Source organism: Agelaius phoeniceus, chromosome 1 (genome assembly GCF_051311805.1).
Source record: "Agelaius phoeniceus isolate bAgePho1 chromosome 1, bAgePho1.hap1, whole genome shotgun sequence".
Classification (NCBI taxonomy): domain Eukaryota; kingdom Metazoa; phylum Chordata; class Aves; order Passeriformes; family Icteridae; genus Agelaius; species Agelaius phoeniceus.
Window position 1 is genome coordinate 36,876,764 of NC_135265.1, and position 22,976 is coordinate 36,899,739.

At 37.2% G+C, this 22,976-nt stretch overlaps 1 protein-coding gene across 8 annotated transcripts in view; it reads right to left on the minus strand.

Moving 5' to 3' along the window:
• The window catches only part of TBC1D5 (TBC1 domain family member 5), a 318,053-nt gene that overhangs the window by 157,413 nt on the left and 137,664 nt on the right, over positions 1 to 22,976 (minus strand). The gene's annotated exons all lie outside the window — the stretch shown is intronic.

Genomic DNA, 22,976 nt, shown 5'->3' on the forward strand with positions numbered 1-22,976 from the left:
CTCCCTTCTGCTGACTGAAATCAAGTTTTTTCAGTCTTTTTTCAAAATGAGGCTTCGTATTCCCCATTTCCTTTAACTCAGTCCTTCTTACACATGGAAAAGGAGGGACAGGAGCTGTGGAAAGCATACTAAAAGTTCAGAGTTGATAATTTGGACAGTGGTTTTCTTCTCTATCAAACAAATCTTGCTTGATACAGATGACATTCGTGCCGCTCCATCTTGCAGTTTCACAGCCATCCTTAACCAAACATGCCTGCACATTTATTCTCAATTTTTTATTCATGAAAAGAAGTTTTCAGTTTACATGAAAAATTCTTGCTAGTGCAATACTGTAGTTCACACAATGTCATGCTGTTTGTAGTCCTCTTTTCTTCAGAAAGAACCAGTCCTGCCTGAATGCTCTATTTGCACTGGCACCAGATATTACCTTCCAATAACTTTACTTAATAAAAGTCTATCAACTCTTATTCTGTGGCAAGACAATAAATGAAAATATTGTATAAGACTGGTTCAACCTCAAGCTTCACTAAAAAGAATTCTTTCATTAAAATTTGCATTTCCCTGTTCATCCTAGAATTACTATACTTCACTACTTCCCATCCCTTCGATTTCACAGCATCTCCTGTGGCACTGCATCAGATGGTTTACTGAGATCCAGACAGACTTAATGTATTTCCTGAATGCATATTTTGAAAAGAAAGCAAGTTAGCTGGCCACAATGTCCCATTTAACAAAAAAAAAACCTGCAATAAAAGTTAAGCCATTCGCTTTGCTTTTCTCTCTTATTTCCTTCTTAAAAACTTTTTTAAAGCCCTGCACAGATAATTGCCAGCCCATGTAGGTGCTTTGCTATCACTTTCCTTTCCCCTGTTAATCTATGTACAGGTACGATATTTCCATGCATCTGCCATGAACTAAAGTACTGAAAATTGTTCCATGCAGCAGCATTTGTCAATATTTTTGAAGTCTGCAAGTCAGATTTTTAGCTCTGCTAATTTACAGTATCTACCCAACTCCCATCTATTTTATTGATTTATTTTCAGGCCTTTGCCTGAAATTCTATTTTTACTGAAAATTAAATGTTTTCCTTTTCAGACCAGAGCTGGATTACATTTAGTATCATTTGTCCATTCAAACTGCAGAATGGTTCTAGTTTTCTTTCTCAGCAAGCTTCTTTACATAGTCAAGTAATATTTTCCCGTGTATTTAAATTCTCATCTTATGATCTGATTCAACTTAATTTTTGCTGATTGTCGCTATAAGCCTGCACTTTCTGATATCCAGGATGTGGCCTTCTTTGCAGATCAAGCTGCTTTTCTGTTCCTTTGAGGATCTTTGCTTATTCCAGACATTTCTTAAAAATACTTAATCATTCATTTTGGCATAAAACTTCCAAGTGTTTCTTTTCTCATCTAATTTGGAATGCAAGGTTTTTTATTAACTTTTGCACCTTTGTCTAAAACAAATCCCAAACCTCTACTACATCTTAGTTTAAAATCACTCAGTCCAGTTGATTTCACTAATTAGCTCTCTCCATTTATTTTGAAAATGGAAATCCTACTTAATCAATCTGCTTTTTGTTTACTAAATTTAACTAAATTAACAACACCAGATATTTCATCCAGAAGCCGACCCTCCCGTTATTAATAACCATCTGTTCATTTTTTTGCCCTCATATCTTGTAAAATAGTCTCCCATATTGGGACAATTTTCAGTAATACACTTTTTCATATATTACCCATCTCCACATCTGATCCTGAGCATTCAGAGAAATGACTGAACTGTGTTCAGTCTCTATTAAAGCCATATGGCCAGGTACAGTGATACTGGGCAAGTGCTACAGGGACACAGCACATCAAAATGGGTCCTGAAGGCACTACTGCACTTCATTTATACTTAAACTAAGCATTCACTTACCACTAGTCAGATTGAAAAAAACCCCACCTTATTCGCAATGCTAAGTTGAAATACTGAAAAAGTATGTCTTCTCAAGAATAGCAACATAATCTTCCTCCTTTCTGAAGAATGAACTTTAAGACTATCTCAAAAAATGCATGGACTTTATAATCTTTCAACAAAACCATTTGCCCTGCTTGAAGAGTGAACAGGACCTTGCAAAGAAAATAAGGATAATAGTTGTTCTTTCACCAGGATCCTCACAGTTGGTAGGATCCTGGGTCTGCTACATCCACTGAGCTGTTCTTCACAAACTACTCTAAATCTAGCTTGCTTTATTCTGAAGAAAATAATTTCCTGTATTTAAATGACAGCCAAAATACTTTTGCATTTTTAATTGTATACCCATTGTTAATGAATCTCATAATCATACAAGTTACAGTTTGGATACTTCTTTGTGAGCTGCCTCATCATTTCATTAGCAGCAGCTACCAAAAATGGAGAGGGCTAGGCATATTCAGCTCTCAGACCCAGGATTTAATGGAACAGACCCTTCTGTGATTGCTACTTTGCTCTATCCCCTTTAAGATGGGTATGTCTGTTATGACACCTTGAAAGATGATTGAGATGTCATTCATTGAAAGTGATAAAAATCATAAAGCAAAGAGTGAAGTATTCATTTTCTTAACAGAAGACTCCCTAAATTTTACCTAGTTTTATCCAAAAGGCTTTTTAGTAAGTCCTATTAAGTTTCCATAGTTAGTGATAAAGAGGACAAATAGGACTGCTGCTTCACTGACTAATGACATTAAGCTGTGGGAATCCATGCCCTGGATCACCTCTCCTCAGGAAAGTTCCAGTTACTCCTCCTGAAAAATATGGTGAACTCTCAGTAGAATAGATAATCTACTTCTATCTTCTTCACTGATATTGACCCAAATTTCTGGTAAAATTGGGATGTATACTAAACAGTTATGAATATACGATTCATGATGCTAGTAACAAAACTTGTGGTCCCCTTTAAAAAATTGATTCAGTGTTATACTGATTTTCAATTTCCTCTGAAACTCAGTTATGGGAAGAAGGGTTTTGCTAAAGAAACAGAGGATGCTCTAGTAACCCTGCCACAGACCTTGTGAAAAGCTTTTCTAACTTCAAACGCACAGGCTAGGGGAAAAAAGATAGAATAAATCCTGTCACACTTTCAGAGGAAAGAGAAGGGAAACGAGCAATACTGTAACAAGCACCTGTATCAAAGTAAGTATGGCTTTCAGCACTAGAGCAGTTACTGGCTTTATTACAATAATAAAATAAGGCTGTATCCTTCCAAAGGGCTTGAAAATTACCTGGATTGCTCCTTTTTTAACTGTAGCAACTCCCTCTCCTAAGAATGAAAACTTTCTCCTGAAATTGCCTCACTTCAGTGAAGTCTGTTCTCGTGCAGAGACCAAGGGCTAAAGGGAGCTGGGACTTGGGCAGCTGGAACCTGACACTGCTGGACACAGCTGAAGGCTGTTTCAAGAGAAGTTGTGGAACTCAAAACTGACACTTTCAATAACTAATAAAAAAAGAACATTTCAAACGCTAGCTTCTTTAGACTTCTGAGATGCATGGAGAAGGATTTGCAAACTGTACACTTGCTAGGGTACTAGATTCACCCAGAACACATGGGCCTGTCACTTGCAGTAACTGTTATCTTGTCAAGTATGTACTTGAGATTATAGGCATAGCATAAAATGGGAGAATCCAGAATAAGGAAGATGCCTTCACTTCCTGAAGGTTATCTGAAAACTATGTGAAGAAATTTTAACAAGAAGCCTGATTGAAACTTTCACACTATTTTTTTGTATTTCTATTTTTTAACAGCCTATTGCACTGATAGAATCACAGAACTATTTAGGCTGAAAAAGACTAACACTAACCCAGCATTGCCAAGTTCAGCATTAAACCATGTCCCCAGGTGCCACATCTTTAATAAAACCAGATGTATTTTAAATACCTCCAGGGATGGTGACTCAACTGATGGGGTACTTTTGCACAGAAGAGCTTTTTCAAGGTACAGCACAGTTTCCACTTTAGGTAGTAAGAAGAAACTGGACAGCATTTCAAAGCCCCAATTCACAGGTGGGAAGACACTCCGGGTATGCTCCAGGCACAATGAACACTGAGCTGAAGCATGTGCTCAGCAAGAGTAAAAAAGCATGTGAAGAATGATGTAGGGATCGGACCTTTCTCTCTCATCTCTCTCATTACGTCTTGAAAACAGCAATTTCCTGTGAGATGTAAAAATTCAGCACTGGACTTTTTAAGTAGAAGGGGTGGGATACTGTCCTAACCAGCAGCAAGTCCATGAAGACAAAAATCTTGAGTGACATGGGGCCTTGCTTGATGGCTGCACACCTAATTAAAAAAAAAATCAAACTAATTTTTTTTCTTTTGAAAATATACTTTGATACTGAGGAATCGTCTTTAAATATATCCATATTTCTGCATGCATGTATACAGACACACATGCAGGTCTGAATGTGGACACACATGTATTTATACAGTGCTAACCAATTTACCAATCCTGAGTCACATATGAAAGGGTTTTATGGCTGGCAGTTTATATTTTGTGATAAAAATGATCCTACTTAGGTAAGCAAACTGTGCATTTCCCTGCTTACAAGTGCCATAATGGAGATAGATCCTTCTGCTGACCTGTTTGCACTCTGCTTAATGTTTTTCTTTGTATTCTAATCAAAGGTTAAAATGTTGTTAAAACACAAAATTTATTTAACATTGTGAAAATTTAAGTTGATATAAACACTCAATCATTAATGCAGTGTTTTATGATTAGAGACAAGTCAAATTTTAACACAAATCTATGCTTGCAGTCTAAGGTTGTCAATTTTTATAACATGACTTCAAAATTCCATGCTATATTAATTTTCAGCATATTTAAAGCTTAATAATTTAATGATTTATCCAATTTTAATTTATACTTTCAAAACCACTTTGAACAATCTGAGGTGCCACTGGAGATCACAACAGTGGTCCTGGTTAAGTCAAATAATAATTATAGCGCTTTCACTTTAAAGATGAGATTATTTTTAATTATTGAGTGAAGTACTTGAGGTACCATACTTATATAATTACGCTACTCATTAAATGGTTATTGAAAGCTGAAATGTAATTTTAATGACAGCTACCTATTTTTCTTTGCACACTTTATAGATGACAGATCAGTCAGGAATTCTAGTTTGCTCAAAAAATCCTTGCAGCTGCACTGGTTCTTTCAGGTGTAAAACAATTAAGCTGTTCTTTTTTTAAATTTTAAACATTTTTTTCCTCAAATGATGTCGATATAATATACAGAAACTAGTAAAAAACAGAACAATAAAGCATGGATATTTTTTCTTCTTCACAAAAATATCAAAATACTGGCCCTAAACTATTCTAAATTCCAAACAATACCCCCCTGAAAATAGTGACAATACAAATATGGAAGAATAATTTTAGTCAAAATGTGTTTGTCATATAATACAAACAACAAAAAAAAATTGCTTAACAGATTGCAGTCCTTTATTGTGAGTATAAAGGGGTAATCAACATACAATAAGCATTTTACTATGCATTAAAACTATATATAATACCATGAGATTCCTTTGCTTTTTCTAACAGCAAGGTTCACAACTCATCAAACATAAAATTCCTTTGTACTATTTACTCCACAGATAGATATTCATTGGACTGATCTCAATAAAATTTATTCTAACACGTAGGCATCTCTCACAATTGACACTACAGAGGTATGCTCTCAGAAATGAGCACCTTAACACTTATGCTCTGCATCTTAAGCCTTTATATGCGATGTCTGAAATTCAGGGTATTTCTCCGTTGTTTCAAAGACCCGTATCTTGTCCAAATTAAGCTTTCCTTTTTCACAATGAAAACCAAACAGAGGAGTAAATTTGTTTCATTAACAATATTAAAGCAAAGATTTCTGAGTTCGCTGTATGGGGAAAAGGCAATAAAGTTTTGAAGAGGGAAAAACTGCTTTGTTCCTTCAATCCCCTAGTTGAAATTAATTATAGCAAATGTTTATGAAAACATCTGTTCCATACAGTTATAAATTCTTAATTTTAGCATGGACGATTCCAAGCTCCTCTATTATTTTGAAAGAGAACAGTCTGACAACTGAAAGGTTTACAGAAGAGCAGGCAATTTGTATTTCTACAGCACCAAATATGCAGTTTGGAAAGTCTTCAGGACCTCTGCAGCACAGGAAAAATAAAACAAAATACAAAAAGCCTAAGAAGACGGAAGCTTTCTGATTTGGGTCCGCCGATAGACCAAAATGGCAGCGTGAGGAGGGAAAAAAAAAAAGAAAATACGAGGAGAACTAATCCCGAAAACATACGGCAAATCGAGATTTTACTACACAAAGTAGATGTTTAAGAAGTGAAACGTCGCGGAGCTGCGGCACTCCGCGCGAGGGATGCGGGCGGCGAGCCGGGCGCTGCCGCAAGCCGCCGACAGAGGGCGCTGCAGAGTTTGGGAAGCGGCGGCCGCGGCTGCCGCGGCTCCGGGCGGGATCGGCCACCCCCGCCGCGGGCTCGGCCCGCGCGGCCCCGCACGGCCCCACACAGCCCCCGCCAAAGGCTCGGCCCGCACGGCCCCACACAGCCCCCGCCACAGGCTCGGCCCGCCCGGCCCCGCACAGCCCCCGCCACAGGCTCGGCCCGCCCGGCCCCGCACAGCCCCAGCTCGACTCCGCGCAGCCCCCGCCGCACCTCGCGCAGCCCCCGCCCGGCCCCGCACAGCGCAGCCCCCGCGCAGCCAAGGCTTTCAAGTCATCCTTTCAAGTGATTAAATGGAGCGCGCTCGGAGCAGCGTAGAGTAACTGTAAATTGTGCCTTCAGCTAAAGAATTAAGTGCACTGCACTTCTGATATTTATTAAATAATTATTAGGCCGGAAAGTTGGAGAAGGTTTCGCTCTGAGCAAGTTCGGTTTTCTGAAATAAATACGACGCAACTTTTGGGTGAACAATCTTTTACGTAGAAACCTGGCTCCCTATCCCTCACTTCAAGTTCATTTAGCATTAGAAGCACACTTTGAATTCATGCAGCACAGATTTCTGATAGCATTTTAGTTTTATCAGCTCTGCCCTAAAATATTATATTTTGCCGCAAATGAAATAAAAACCTATACACTATGATAATCACAGATACATGAAGATAATGAATTGTGAAATGAACTAATGAACTTGCCATTTTAAGTATAAAAGTCTTAGGCTGAAATATTTTGTTTCATCTTCAGTATTGACATGAAAAAATATATTTAGCATTACCAGTCTTTTTTCCCCTTTAAGCTTATTTGAATTATTAAAGGAACATAATTGTAAAGCACAATATAGAGCCCACAGAGATGCCAACCTTGTGATAGTGAAAGCTGGTCACATTTGGAAGTAGGTAAGGAACACTGGCACCAAGGTGCAAAATCAAAGCCTGTTTTAGCCCTGCTGAAAGCTGTTTCAACAGTATGATAGGCAGACACACTGGTTTCCATTTAGGAAAAAAAACTTCTGGAGAGAAAATCTTGTACTGCATGTTGCTCAAACCCTGTCTTTTGGATTGCTGATGTACGACAAACAAGTGGCACCCACCTTCCATGATCTTTGCTTATAAAATCACAGTTGCGTATGTGTATATGCATATATGAGTAAACTCAGAGTATTCTCCAGGCAACATCTCCGTTTGAAACAATTTTGTCTATGCACTTCTTTTTAAATCAAGACACATGAAAGTAAGAGGGTTTCCATTTTAAGTGAAACTGCTTCTAAGTGTTCACAAATCTAAACACCAACCCTGTCATTAGGTTAGTCTGTAAATTAACATGCCACCGTTCCCCATGTAAAATGTATGTGTGAAAAAGTGTGGATGGGAAAAGATATACAAGGGTCTAGATGACAGATTCTGAAATTAGAATGTAGCATCAGTGTTTAAAAAATGTAGTCCCATGCAGCTCAATTTAAAATAAATTCAACAATAAGTACATTCAAGGGACTTATTTATAATATTTCTTTTCCTGTTGAAGCCTCTGCATTTACAAAAATAGACTGAGCTATACACTGTACTCTAAACTAAAACCAATATAATACACAGAGCAAGAAATTTTACTCGAAGGGCGCTGAACTAATTCATACGAACGCTTCCCAAGAATTCCCAGGTGATTGCAAGTTACCAAAATCCCAAATACTTTATATCCAGATGTGTTTTAATATAATCTCTCTAGGCATGATAGGAAGGAAAGAAATTTAACTGTGATGCAAATGGTGATTCAAACACTTCAGAAAATGCATGTACATGGAAAAATAGTTTGACTTCCCATTTAGTGGGAAGCACACAATACTAGCTTATATAAGCAAATGTGACTCCACTGAAGTCGATACACATTTAGCCCAGTAATTCCTGAACTGAATTTGCTACCAGCAGCAATACGACTGGTAGAACAAAAAAATCCACAGGGTAAGGTAAAAGGTAGAAACACTTCTAAGTGTTTTTCAGTTATTTCTCCCAGTGCACCTGTCTTTGGTCCATAGCATATTATGTCCACTTCTGTTCATACGCTCAGTACTAGAGCCTGTATCAGCTACATAGCCTGGCTGATCATCTGTCATGTGTAACCTACATAAAGTCCTAGGTCATCCCACCAAATGTGACTCAAAAGACTCCAGGATAAGATACAGACATTTTGGTGTAGTCTGACTGGAGTAGAAACTGTACATTTAATAAATAATTTCATCTCTAACTTGAGTAAATTCTTTAAGAGCATACACAATTTTCAAAATCACAAATTGGCAAAATTAGTAAAACAGGATAGAGTAATCCAGTTTAACTAGGGACAAGCAGCATAACTAGACTTTGCACAGAAAGAAAAAATAAAACCTTAGAAGCTGCCTGGCATCATTGCTAGGAATTTACACCCTAATGATATACAAATGCTGAGTGACTTATACTTGCATCCAGAAGAATTTAGCTAATTTTAACTTATAAACAGCCTAAAAGGCCTTTGAGCTATAAATCGCAATAAACTAAAGATGGCAAAAGGCAATAAACATGAGTTAATGACTCAACATCCTCCTGAGATAGCACTGGTCATGCAGCTTTGCTTAATCTTAGACATGCACAATCACTATAAAAAGGTGGTCTCCAGAGACCATTTACACTGACAATAAGAAAAACATACCATCTCTTTACATCTTTGAAGGCCACTATCATCCTTTAACTCACTTCAATTACATCCTATTTTTAACCACATTTCTATCTTATAGATTGTTGCAATCCTTCTGTTTGGGATAATAAATCATATGGATGTATAGTCTAATTTTCATATTCAAAAGCAGTAATGCATATTCCATATTCCGTGGAGCTTAGGAAAAAAAAAAACCCAAAAAAAAGAATAATCAGGAGTCTTCTAGCATTCTGTTGTTTTTCCAAGATTAAAAGATAGTAGAAGACAAACATGAAAGAATTAAGTGCTCTTTTTTTGAAATATAACTGCCCTTTCAACAAAGAGCTAGCTGATTTTCAACAGAGAATAGCAGGTTTATCAGGAGAAAAGCTAGCCTGGCCAGGGAGCCACATGGCAGTGATATGCAGCCTCACCTTCTAAAGTTGGGGAGATGGTCTCATGATAACCAGGACCAGGAGTGAAAAAAAGCTTTGCTTCTTTGCTGTTTCTTATCAAAGGACACTACTGCAGCAGGCTGATGACTTACAGCATTGCTGATGAATGTGAAAGGCTCCTGAAAGCAAAATGAATGCTCTCCTGGACCTTCTTTCTGGAGTGCCAATGTGTTTATGAGCACTGTGAAAATCATACCACTTTCCTTCACCCAGCACATGCATGCAAAGAGGGACAGCCTGAAATCAAAGCATCCATGTGGCTGCTGTGGTGACGTGTGTGTAATTGGCTACTTGCTTGTCTGGGGTGGGAAAACAGGCAGCATTTATGGTTAGGAGGTAACCAGAAAGAATAAAAAGAATTTTGGGGTAATAAATGAATAAAAGAATAAATGGAAACACAGAAATTTGGGCACATGAGAAGCTAAAAGGCAGAGGAGCTCCTTGGCATCCAGTGGAAGGGCTGGCACTACCCCTGAGAGGCAGCAGCAGAACTAAGGGGTTTGGCTCCAAGGAAGAGGAAACAGACAAGAAGCTTCAAGGAAGGAAGCTGCCACTGAGATGCAAGACTGGGCAGTGCCTGGGCTTTCTTTAAATGCTACAGTTTTAAAAGCACACAGTAAGAGGTGAAGAAAGTCCCACATGAAGGAATGAATGTGGGAAGCTGCCAGTCTCTAAAATGTCCAGGGTCAGGGAGAGGCTCTTGGACTCCCACAACATCCCTGTCACCTCAGCTCAGCTCTGCCAAATCCTTCCAGCTGCAGCCTCCTCCTTCCATACCACAACTCCTCTTAGCACTGCTGGAAGCAGACAGATCTGTTGGTCCAAAAGGTTACTTTGGATTTATATTAACATAAATTGCAGAATAATAGTTTAAATCATTTAGAAATAGGATCCTGCTCACATCTACTTAGTGAACATATTTTTAAGAATGTAACTAAGTAACACATTTAAAGTTATCTGGGCAAAACTTAAGACCTGTTCCAATAGCTGCAGAGTCTAGAGGTAGCACAATTCAGAAACACACGGTTAAAACAATTTTTAAAAAATCATGTTACCTTCACTTTACAGCAGTACTAGTACCTGATAACCTGGCAAGGCATCTGAGAAAAAACCCCAAAACCTGAAGACAACCAACACTGTCACAAAGACTCAAATACTCAACCATTGAAGGGTGTTACTGCTGCTGATGGAACAGCCCTTATCCTAATCAAATTAACAATTGCACCAGGAAGGGACAACTGAGCTTACAGCTGCCTAGCTTGGTTTTACAAGATGAAGTCAGAAAGCCCTGGACTACCACTGAGGCTGTCTAATTAAGGCTGTTAATTCTTGGAATACATTGTGCATCCAGAAGACCCATAACTGAGAGAACCTAAAATGGAGCAGTACCCTACATTTTCTATAAATTTCTCCAAAGAAAAAACATGTCACCAAACAGCATAAAAGAAGTACTGAGCTAGAGCTTTTAAAATGCCAAATTGAAATATGCCAAAGCATAATGAAAACACTTGATTTTTAATCAAAATTCTTGTAAATCAACCTTTAGGCAATTTGGAGAATACCAACTGTGTACTTTTGCTGGTGCAAAAGCAGATGCATGTTGTGAATGACAGATCTAGAAAAATTTGAAGAGCAAAGGTATATATGCACTAGCAGTAAACTCTAGATGTCTAAGAGATGAAAGTCCACAGCTACATCAGAATATAAAAATATATCAAATTGACAGCAAGAATGACAAAACACTTCTATTTACTACAGTGCAAGGTGCTTTGTCAAACAACTATCACTTTGTTGTAGATATTGAGGAAAAAAAAAAACTCTCCACAAAACATTTTTGCTAAAAAGTAATCCATCATGGGACAGATTTCTGTTCCCCACCCTTGCCCTCCTGTGTGGAGGATGAGTAGTGTCAATCCCTAGTGGCACTTCAGAATGGTACTAAGGATGAAAGTACAAAGCACTTGAAGATATAAGAAATATGAGACTTCTAAAATGCAAATAAGACAAGTATGACTAGATTTTTTTTTGTGCCTAACAATTATAGTGAAGTTTTCCAAAAGTTTGATGATTTAATTTACACAATAATATGAAAAATTATTTAGGAGTAGTCAATTCTTCCCAACAGTTACCTCAGTTCTCTGAAACAAAAAATCTTTTAGGGCAAAAGAAAACAGTCTGTGTGCAAGACAAAAATATCACCCAGCATTGGAGACATTCAGCTTTTTGATTTTGCATTTTTTGACCAAACACCCCTAAGGAAAATGTTAGAAGGCATTCCACATACGTAATTCATATTAAAACTCAAAAATAACCATCTGGAGATCAACAGAACAGTCCCAAGGGTCTACAAATTTGAAAATATTTCCCCTTTTCCTTCCATTTCACCTCAATTTATGGCCGTGATTTGCTTTATGACAAGCATGGTACCTCTCTGTCAAGCTGGAGAGGAGAAAAAGGTTTGAACCACAGACTTTGGCTCTTCCATACCAGAGCTCTGCATTCTCAGCAGGCTTCACACCATGCTCCCCAGCACTGCATCCAGACAGCACAGAGCTCAAGTGGTGTGAAAGGAATGCTCTGCACCAGGTCATTCGGCACATCCATAGCCTGCTGCCAGAGACCTGGAGGAGGTGCTGAATTTTGGTGCACCCTATGGGAGTGAAATTCCATACAATAGCTGCCTTACTCAGGTACAGGCCTTATGGAAAAAGCACTCTATGCTGTGACTGCAGGTTGTAAGACAGAGCAAGAAAGAATGTCTACATCTGAACAAGGCTTCCATTTCCTGCCATTGGGATGACAGTGAATAAAGATGGTGAAAATTGCAGCATGTGAATACTGGTGTAATTACTGAATGGTTCCCCACATAATTATGCAAAACAAATCTATCCATAAGTTAATGTAGCCATTTTCTTTTTGAAACAGAATTTTCATGCCATCCATCAGTCACCCAAAAAACCAAACCTTAGATGACTTAAGTACACAGAATTTACTCATTTGGTCTGTAATATAAGCAATGCATGTGAGTAGAAATAAAGGTTTAATGAAACAAAATAACATACTCCACTAGGGAAAACATATTTTGCCCAAAGAAAAAACTCATGTAAATAAGTGGAGGCTTGACTATTTGATAAATATAGCCCCAAAGGTTATATGTTTACTGAAAGAATATAAATATTGTAGGTGATGTAGATTTTTTTTATTTGACTAGAAACATTAATTACTTTCTAAATACAATAATATTTTTTCAAACTGTGGGGTCTCATTTCTTTTACTGCAACAAGTAACCCATTACCTAACAAAAATGTTTACATTAATCACAACCGCTCTGTATTTTAGTTTTTATACCACCGATTTTATTTTTGTTTAGAACTGAACTCCCTCAGGCACTCTTTTGTGCCAACCGTTAATTTCTATCAGTGATAAAGTTCCCTTAAGCTTCTTTTAACATCTACTGGACATGACCTCATAAAATTTAATGCCACTCATTAACCCCAAGCACTTAACTTTACACAGTAATGTCAGGCATCTGACTTCTCAGTGCATGAGAAATCCAAGTGGGAACTGTTTGAGAGATACAAATTACAAATCACTTGAGTAGTAGAAAGAGCTGCAGTGAACAATATTAAAGGGTAAATCAAGACTTGAGCAAAAGTAGGGTTCTTGTGATGCCTTCTATCTAAAATTATGAAACATTTATACAAACGGGGGAGGCTGCAATGTGATTGTTTTGGCTTGTGAGAGGACTGAAATTCAGGGATTGAATGCCAGGTTTTCAGCACTGTCTGAAGCAAATATGATGTGCAGTCATGTTTTCTCAGCTGTCCAGTAGCCTTCAGGCATTTGGGAAGCAGAACAGGTTTTAGGGTCACCTCACATTCTGCAAAGGTCACACAGCAGCGAGACTGGGGTAAGCCAGAAGAAGCAGTTCCTTCAAAGTGCTCATTCCTTTTTTCCTGCAACAGCCTTGCCTAGGTTTAGCTTTAGAGTGTGGTTGTTCTTCCAATTTTGGTTATGTACCAAGAAAGCTCTCGGAGGGACAGCACTGTTTTTATTTTCCCCGAGATGCACAGATGGGTGATGTCTGCTTAACTCATTTAACCATATTTCCCAGTGGCTTCACACATGTTGGAGAAAATGTGGAAAATTCTAGAGGTGAATGAAAAAAAATACTTAACAACAATTTTCTGGCTTCTCTTGAACCATTCAAGGACATTTCTTGTGGGGAGCTGCAACTGAGTGACAGCCTGTCATGGCCCTGAGTGTAAAAAAAAGGCACATTGTTAGGATAAAAAAAAGTGGCTTATTTTGTATTTCTGTTGGCTCAAGAGATATCTAGGCATGCTCTATGAAAAAGGACAGTGCTATGCAGCTAGAAACATGGCCCATCAGAGTTCCTGATAGCAATCTGCTTATTCAGCTCTGTTATGAAAGGTCCCCTCCCCCAGACTGTACACAGGGTTTGCTTTTTCTTGGTGTCACAGGCTGTTACATTCTGGGTTAAGCAGTTGATGCTGTTGGAGCAGGGATCAGCTTAACATTTCTATACAAATTATACAAGGTAGCTATAAATTGCTTCATGAGAAGCCACGTGAGATTTGATGTGATGTCTTTAAGTGCTACAAGTTTATTTATTTTTCAGCAGCAAAAAGAGCTGGCTCTCAGAACTAAGCGGTAGCTCCTGAATTTACTGATCTTAACTGGGAAATGTATTCTCTGCTACACCGTAAATCTAAACAGAAGGAAGCTGTTTTGCTGAAGCTTTATCTACACAGAAAAGTATCCCTAAGCCAAAGGTAGGTATGACAGAATTGAGGTTTTCACATATGAACTACTGTGATCTCTGATACGAGCCCCAGCTCCAATTTCTCTGAATGACTATTTAAGCTATAAACCACCCAGAACCAAAATCTACAGTCAATACACACACCACACTATTGAAAATGGTTTTGCATCTTGCCTGCCACTGGTCTAAGATCACTTTAGCATAATTACAGCTTGATGCAACATCAGTAAGTGTGCATCAGTTGGAAAAGTTTTTATTGCCTAATAGCAGGGAATAGTAATAAAGCAGATGTACACCAGGCCACATGACAATGGCAACCAATTGGTCTGTGTTTGGCAAAGCAAAGTATTAATGTTTTATAAACACAATGTATGTTATACTTTTCTAACAACAGGGGTGTAAATCTCTGCACAGCATAAACACTTGTGTGGATCAACACAGAGATACTGCTGTGATAGGTACTTTGAAGTTGCAGATAAGAGCTCAAGCTGCAAGATGCCAAAAAAATTGGAAGTTTGTAAAGAATCACTGCCAGACTCTTAAATGTAGTAGCACTTGTGGGACTTTCTGAAATATAAATAGTAATTACCTTCAATGCAGAATGTATTTGCAAAAATAAATGTACTGGTGCATATACCAAAACTCACAACTCAGTTTCCTATTCGAGAACCAAACTTTAAAATCTGCTAATTGTGAGTAAAACAAGCCCCAAAATACTCTTTTGCTCAACACCCCCTACCCCACAGTGCCCAAATCCACGTACACATGGGCACGCACATACACAACCGCTCCAATATCCATACGCAAACACGTCAGCCTTAGTGTGAGGGCATCTACCTTGTAGACAATTCAATCAATCTCTCAAGTGACACTCACACGTGCCTGCACACACAAAAGCAGATGTGGCATTAAGATTTACAAAGTTATTGAAACTTTTAACAAGTAAAACGCATCTTTACTTAGCTACACCAGAATGAGGAATAAAGGGGTTTACATATGTTCCAATTCTAAACCTATCAATCAAACCCATGTTATTCCTTTGGGAGCTTATTTACATGCATATTTATCAGCCTCACATGCTAATTCCCTGCTGTTTTATGCCTGCGAGGCATGTTTATGAGTCATAATTGTTGATCTCATTTGATGTATTTCACTGAAGTAAGACATTATTCAGTTATGTGGCCTAATGTCAATGAATTACGATGACCTGATCTTCGAAATGCAACTTGCTCTTTAATTTTTATTAGAGCATTACTTATTCAGAAGAAGAAATACAGTAAAATGGAAGATCACATGTTTTTATAGCCATTTTACTTTAACATCTGATTTTTGAAACACTCCTCCCTACCTCTAGGCAAAGTTTTAAAAGTGTAATTCATAAACACCAAATGAAAAGAATTTTTCCCTGAAATTAGTACACATTACTCAGAGTGGGACCTTTTATAGATGTTCTTATTTTGTTTTAACCAGCCACAAGACAGGCCTTTGGAGCACTGGCATATGGTTTGCAAAAGAAAAACAACCCGACTCAATTCAAAGCCCTGAATTTGTTCTTTGCCTTAACTTCATCAAAACTGAAACCAGACAGAGACTTCACAGCAACTGAGAAATTATTGCTAAAGTAAGTTAAAGGTCCCCACACTGACTCATCATCTTTAATGCTAAGTGGTGCCAATTTATAAACAGTAAATCACTTGATGGTCAAAGTAAAGACCTAAAGAGGGAATAATTATGATGTGTACAAACTTCACTGCAGTAGCCTGTATTGTGCCATTAATGGCTATTTCTAGGTGGCAAGCCAGAAATGGTGATAGTAAGCATCCATGCTGTAGGAGTCAATGTAAGTTGCTCCTTATCCTAGGCTAATAAAAAATTAGCATTGTACACATAATTTACTACATGATTTTCAGATGTCCCCTTTTCCTATCTTAATATTCAGTATTGTTTTTATGCAATTATTATCAATTAAATATGTTCAAAAGTTTCCAAATTGCTGCTCTGAGCTACAGCTTTAGCATGGAACACAGTAATATGCAGGAAAATAAAACTATCTTTAGCTAAGCAATGCAAATTCAAAGTGCAGGCTCATTTTTCCATAAGAATCTCAAACTGAATATGACAGATATGAGTAAGTATCTTGGAAATCACAGAAAATCTGCATGTATCTTCCTGAATTTGTAATATCCAGAGGACTGGATATACATTATATACAATATAACATTAATTCCAAGACAAAAAATCCTCGGGATATTTTTCATGTCCACAATTAAATCAGGCTTTATATGCTCTTTTTTAAAAGTGAAAAGGAGCATTTATTCCTGTGTTTACATAGTATTTTTCCAAATCAGAAGTTTGCTTCTGACAGGCATACATTACAAACCAGTTTCTCTAAAAAACCTAAAAATCTTCACTTGAACAAGTAGTTGTTCTAATGTCACAGTTACAGGAGTATAACTTTAGTTCATACAAATGCCACAACTAAAACTGTTTTATGTTCATAATAAATAAAAATTTAAAAAATATATTAAATTTAATTCTGAAAAAAAAGTCAATTCCATAACTTTTCAAACAGAAGTCTTCACTTATTATTCAGTATGCTATTGTCTCAAGAACCCCAGAACAGAGCTAGAGCTCTCCACAGTGTAAGCTCTAATTTAAAGCCCCTCTTTATTTCAAATTCAAATAAGCAAAAGACACAAGCTCATCTGCCAGGGGTACTTTTATTTTAATTTTCTTTTTCCTTTTTTTGTTTAGAATAGCAACAATTAATGCTACACTTTTTCTGGCAGTAAAGTCTTCATCTTAGTAAGGCAATAATGTTGTGGGGACATAGCTGTAATAATTCAGAATGGAGCTTTGTAGACTTTTGCAGAGAAGTATTTTCTTTCATACTTCAATAAACAATGAAACAATATTGGGTCACAGAAGTTTGGAGGTGGCCCTGTGGCTCCATATGCTTCTCTCCTCGATTAAGATAACATCTGTTCTGGCCACCAGTCAGCAAATCAAATTTGATGAGAATTCATCTGTGTGCAAAGTAGAAATGCCCAATAATGGACAGATTTATGTTTCATTGCTCCACCCTTTCAATATTTCAAATTGTATGTAACAAAACAAACATTGGTATCTTCCAAAATTACAACTAACATATTAAAAAAAAATGTACCCCTTTATAAGGAAACTCAAAACATTATCAGATCATTGCAAACATATTTTCACATGTATTACATGATCTATCCCTTTAATTGTACTTAGTACTGAAACACTATACTGTTCATTTTTCCTAAGGTTAAATCATTGATTCCATTACAAATCCAATTTCGCAGAAGAAAAGAATTATCACCACCATAAAAGCTTTATCTGGATGAAGTTTGTGCCTTTTAACTTTTAGGAAGATCAAGAATAATAATTTGCAATGGGATATCAAAATTTTAGTGGAGAAATTTATCATACACGCTACTTGCTAACATTTTGATTATATGGTCCCAGTTTCACTAAACTGGATGGGATTTGTTGAAAAGTTTGAGCATAGTCTTCCTATCCCAGAGTTCATGCGTTATTGTGCATCACTTGAGTATCCAAGCAAAAGATTTAACTGCCAGCTGTTTGTACAGAAATAAGGTATTTAGAATTTATCACTAAAGGTGTAAAACACCTTTATTGATCATTCAGCCCAAATTTGACTGAACACCACCATGTCAAGTAAACCATAGCACTGTTGTGCTTGCTTTGAAAAACTCTTGTGAGAAGTATTTTCCCTCTACTTAAGACAGGACCTGGCAATATTAAGATACAAAACTATGAAATAAATAAGCATAAATAAATCAGCTTTGACAATCAGTTCATTAAAGTGGAGTAGTATTCCTTAGATTTTCAGCCAAATCATGTTTTAATAGTAATGCACATATATATCTGTACTGAGACACCATTTATCAAAGGTTCAGGAATAGTTAAATGTATTCAAAACATTTGAATTTTATTTAATTACTCAAAATACTGAAAAGGTGACAATGGTCTACATCTTTTGAAATACTTTTCACTTCCATTACCAAAAATACTTTTAGTTGCAATTTCTGAGATGATATATGCTTATTTAAGTTTGTATATAAAACATTAAACAGTTGTGTGTGTGTGTTTTCTGTACCGAAGTTACACTTTCTTAGTTAAGTAGCTACCTGCGTCACAAAAACTGCCTGAAAGAAAGAGCTGAAGGATGGCATCATCACTGATGCAGTGTCCTGCACCTTGAATGATGCTCCTGGCCCTGCTACAGACCTCTTGTATGAACGAGCCCTATCATTTCACCAGCTTCAAATTCCTTTTTGCATGAGAACACATAATCTCGCTGCTCTCTCTATGGCAGTTATGAGAATGAATTTCATTGCTTCTTGTGTATATGACACCTTCTAAAAGGTAAGCACACAGATGCAAAACAAACATCCCAAGTCCCACTTCCCTTTTCAAGCAGATCAAGCCAAAGAGCACAAATTGCATCACAGCCTTGTGTGGTTGTCACAAATGGTGAAAGTAAGTCTCATTTGCTATATCCTTTTGTGTCATTTGTGCTGTGGTTGAAATGTTATAGTCACATGGCTACTGATGTAACGAACTAAACATGTAACATGATGAAGAAACTGAACAAAGATAGTTATGAATACCTAAAAGATATTCTAGATCTGACAGAAGTGTTCAGTCTTGTCACAGAGTGTGTCTATGTACATCCATATAAATCTGAAGCTTAAAATAGTCAGAAACAAAACCCACTGATAGTTCACTTAAACAAAATAAGATTTAAACACAAGCTGGCACACATGCCTGTGAAATGTGATGGTCCTTATCCAGCATTGCTTAGATTTGAGCTAGTTTGCTATTTTGTTGACTGAAAAAAGATAGGCAAAAGCAGAAAGGCTATCCACATTTCTCTCTGTCCCCCCATTTTAGCACTCATGTTTAGTGAGAAAGGTGTTCTCTTATTATCCTGTATATTTAGCCTTTTTAAAATTATTGTGTATTTTACAAGCAAAATGGAAATTGGGACTGACTTCAAGAATCAGTTATATGCGTTCTGCCTCTGCATGGCCAAATCTTGACACTAAATGCTTAAAATCTGAACTCTCCCAAAACAGGAACCCCAACTAACCACAATGCAGTACCCTGGGCTAAATGACTGCTTCCCTTAAAGGGCACTCAGGCTTGTTACCTTTGCAGCCAATTGGAACCTAGCCATTAATTTTAATAGGGTCAGGATCGGGCCCCTGACTTTTTCGACATCAAAGAAACATCTTTCACAGTCATGTTGTTATAAATAATTAAAGCTGATTAGTAATAATAAGGTACCTTAACCAAAAAGGTAAACAGTGGAGACATTTATTATCAAAGTAAGAAAAGAAAATTAAAATAACCTCCAACACTTTTGTATGTGCAATTCATCAGGAAACGTTGTAAAAGAACAAAAACAAATGTTGGCTCACTCCAGAGGTTCTTTGTCATCATTAATGTATTCAGGTTTTCACAGCTGAATTGCTGTACTTTGAAAAGATTTTCATGAAAGGAAACTCAAATTCAACGTTTAAACAAAGCTGTCAGGTTACCAAGATTCGTATTTGCTTGTATGTCCAGAAAATGTTTTATCCTTTTTAAAAACCCGTTAGGTTAGAAGTATTATTATTCCTTTGCTCTCAATTTGTAAACAACAGAAAATAAGCTTTTGTTAAGCAGCACACATTTATTTATTTATTTGCTACTGCAAAGCTGAAACCAGCAGTTAGAAATATCTGTTCCAAAGCGGAGGTGAAACTACCTGGTACAGATATTTTACTTCATTACTAGTTCTGTTCCTCAAATTGATACAAATGGCCTCCTTCTGTTTCTGTCTGTCTGGTTGCCTGATCAGCGGAGCTAATTGTCAGAGCTGGGGAGATTTCCTATACCTAAACAGAAGATATGCAGTTTGTAACCTGCTTAATTTGCCTTATGTCCTGGATGGCCCTCAGTATGTTGTTCATTAAAGTATCAGCTGTTTCGGCTGTTGCAGTGGCAACCTAAGCATAGGCCTATTTTTCTTTGTTAAAAGGCCAGATTGTCAATAAATAATACACATCTTACCAGATAATTTATTACCACTTAAATATGACAGTACTTTATTTCTCTCCCCTTTCACATGTCTTAGTTTTGCATGTCCAAAGAGGACAAGGGCAGGGAGTACCCTGGGTACCATGAGGCTAAAGATTAAGGCTTATTAGCAAATCAAAAGCCTAAAACTGAAGCTTTGCAGTATCAATTGAGTGAAAGTAGGTTGAAACTTTCTCTTTCTAAAATAAGGAATTCCAGGCCTTTATAAATGTCCACACACATGAAAGACAGGAAACATCCCATCTGTAGTGACATATTTCTGTTATATAGAACAATCAATTTCTAATTCAATCAAATTTGTGACAGTTAAGCTCTTTAAAAATGTTTTAACATACATTTAATCTCAGATACAGAGGTCTGTAACATCAGCTAGCTGCTCACAATTCATACACTGCTTTGTAAATTACAATCTTTAGTACGTCAGGACAGAAGTGAACCCAGACATTTAATTATTATCCTGTACCAATCATGCTGGCCTCAGCTAGAATTCTGATTTACTAGTCTTTCATTATACATACACAAGTACAATCAAATGTGTACAGTTCAATTTTTTTAAATTAAGAGAATCTGCCTTTTCCATATGTAGGAGATATAGCCATTTAACATAATTTGAACATTTCCTGGAAACACTTAATATGTAAGGTATTTATGGCCAGTAATCTTCATATTATATTTCTGTGTAAAGTCTGAGTAAAATATTCAAAAGAATGATTGTATTCTCATTCTTATCTTATGTATAACTTTTTATAATGTACTAGTTTTAAACCACTTTTAATTACATTTACAGAGGTTGTATTAAAAAAGATTATTCTGTTTTATTTTGCTGTTCACTAGGTTACTATAGTTTAAATGGAAATTTCTTCTTGGTATTTTAAGGTTCTCTAAGCATGTAATATTTATTTAAAAAAATTAAATTTCTTTTTCATTTAACTTGCTTTTTTTCCTTTTATACTACAAGTATTATTATGCTACACATATACTAGGAAGCGAGATGAGAGCCAACTAGTTGATCTTTAACTTGGATTTGGAAAGAACTAGGAAAAGAAACAGAAACACTCAAATCAGGCTCTCCCAAAATAGGGTCACAAGGAGTTGTTAGAAGAATGACATGAGGCTGACAAGTAATTTATGCCAGTATTCAGGCAGAATTGTATCTGGAAAGACCTGGAAACTCCCAGCTCAGATGACTAACTGAGGTAGTGTGCTAGTGTCGTTAGTGAGAATAGTCTTGTTTTCATTTAGAGTGGAACTTCCAAAATGACATTTTTAAAATTTCACTTGGATCAAGAGAAGTCGCGGGTGCCCAGAGAAGCTGTGGATGACCATCCCTGGAAGTGTTCAAGGTCAGGCTGGAGGAGATCCTGAGCAACATGATTTAGTGGGAGGCTTCCTGCCCATGGTGGGAGGGCTGGAACTGGATGGTCTTTCATTTGTCTTCCAACCCAAACCATTCCATGAACAGACATCACTGTCCAAAAGGTCATCCCTAGTATCTGCCATACCAACCACTGAAGGCCATTTCCCTACATGATGTTTCTGCCAGTTTCCCATGTCAGAGAATAACCTCCAAACTGGAGTTAATGCAATGTGCAACTCATGCGAAGTCACCAAAACCCCCCCGTATCTACCAATTCTAGAGAGGAGAATCCATCTCTTAAAGCTGGTATTTCACAAGTCCATGGTAGCCCTACTCACATTTGCTCCCACAACTGAAGTAATTAAAAAAACTCCTGCAATTCCTAAATACAAATTTCCAGTAAGGCACTGAAACCAAAGGGCCCACAAGAAGCAAATTTCTAAGAGCATGTCAACACTTCTACAAATACATTATTTCAAGTAAAAATTGTACTGTGTGATAGCTAAGATAGCTAGATCTTCAACTAACTATATTAAATATATGCATTTTTAAACACGCATAGCTTCTCTGTTAACAGATCTTTTAATAAAAATGTCTAATACAGAAAAGAGGAAAATGAAGAGTTCTAGAGAAACAGCTAGTGACAGCCTGAGTTAGCTCAAGATACACTGTGTTGCTCCAAAAGCCTTTGTCACTACAATCCTGTTGCAGCTCAACTCAATTAAAGGAAGCTAAACAGCAGTTATTATTAATAAATGAATATTAAAATGCTTGTTATGTTAGCATATGGCGTTTGAACATGTAAAAACCATTCTTGTTTTTATTCATCCAATATGAAGTGAAACAGACTGAGGATGGCCCCTTCTCTTCCATCATACCTGTGCCTTTAATGAGGAAGCCAAGCCCTGCAGAAGCACAAAGGTTTTGAACAGGACCACCAGCAAGAACTGTGCTAATGGGGCACACTGAAGATTTCTGGCTGAAGGGTAAAATTCCCCAGTGAAGGACACAGGGCTTTTTCAGGGCCTGGTGTAAACCACAGCATGGAACCCCAAAGACATTAAGAAACAATCACAACCCTCAGTTCTTCTGTTCCAGTATAATGCAAAGAGGTTCTCTGTTCCAATCTTGTC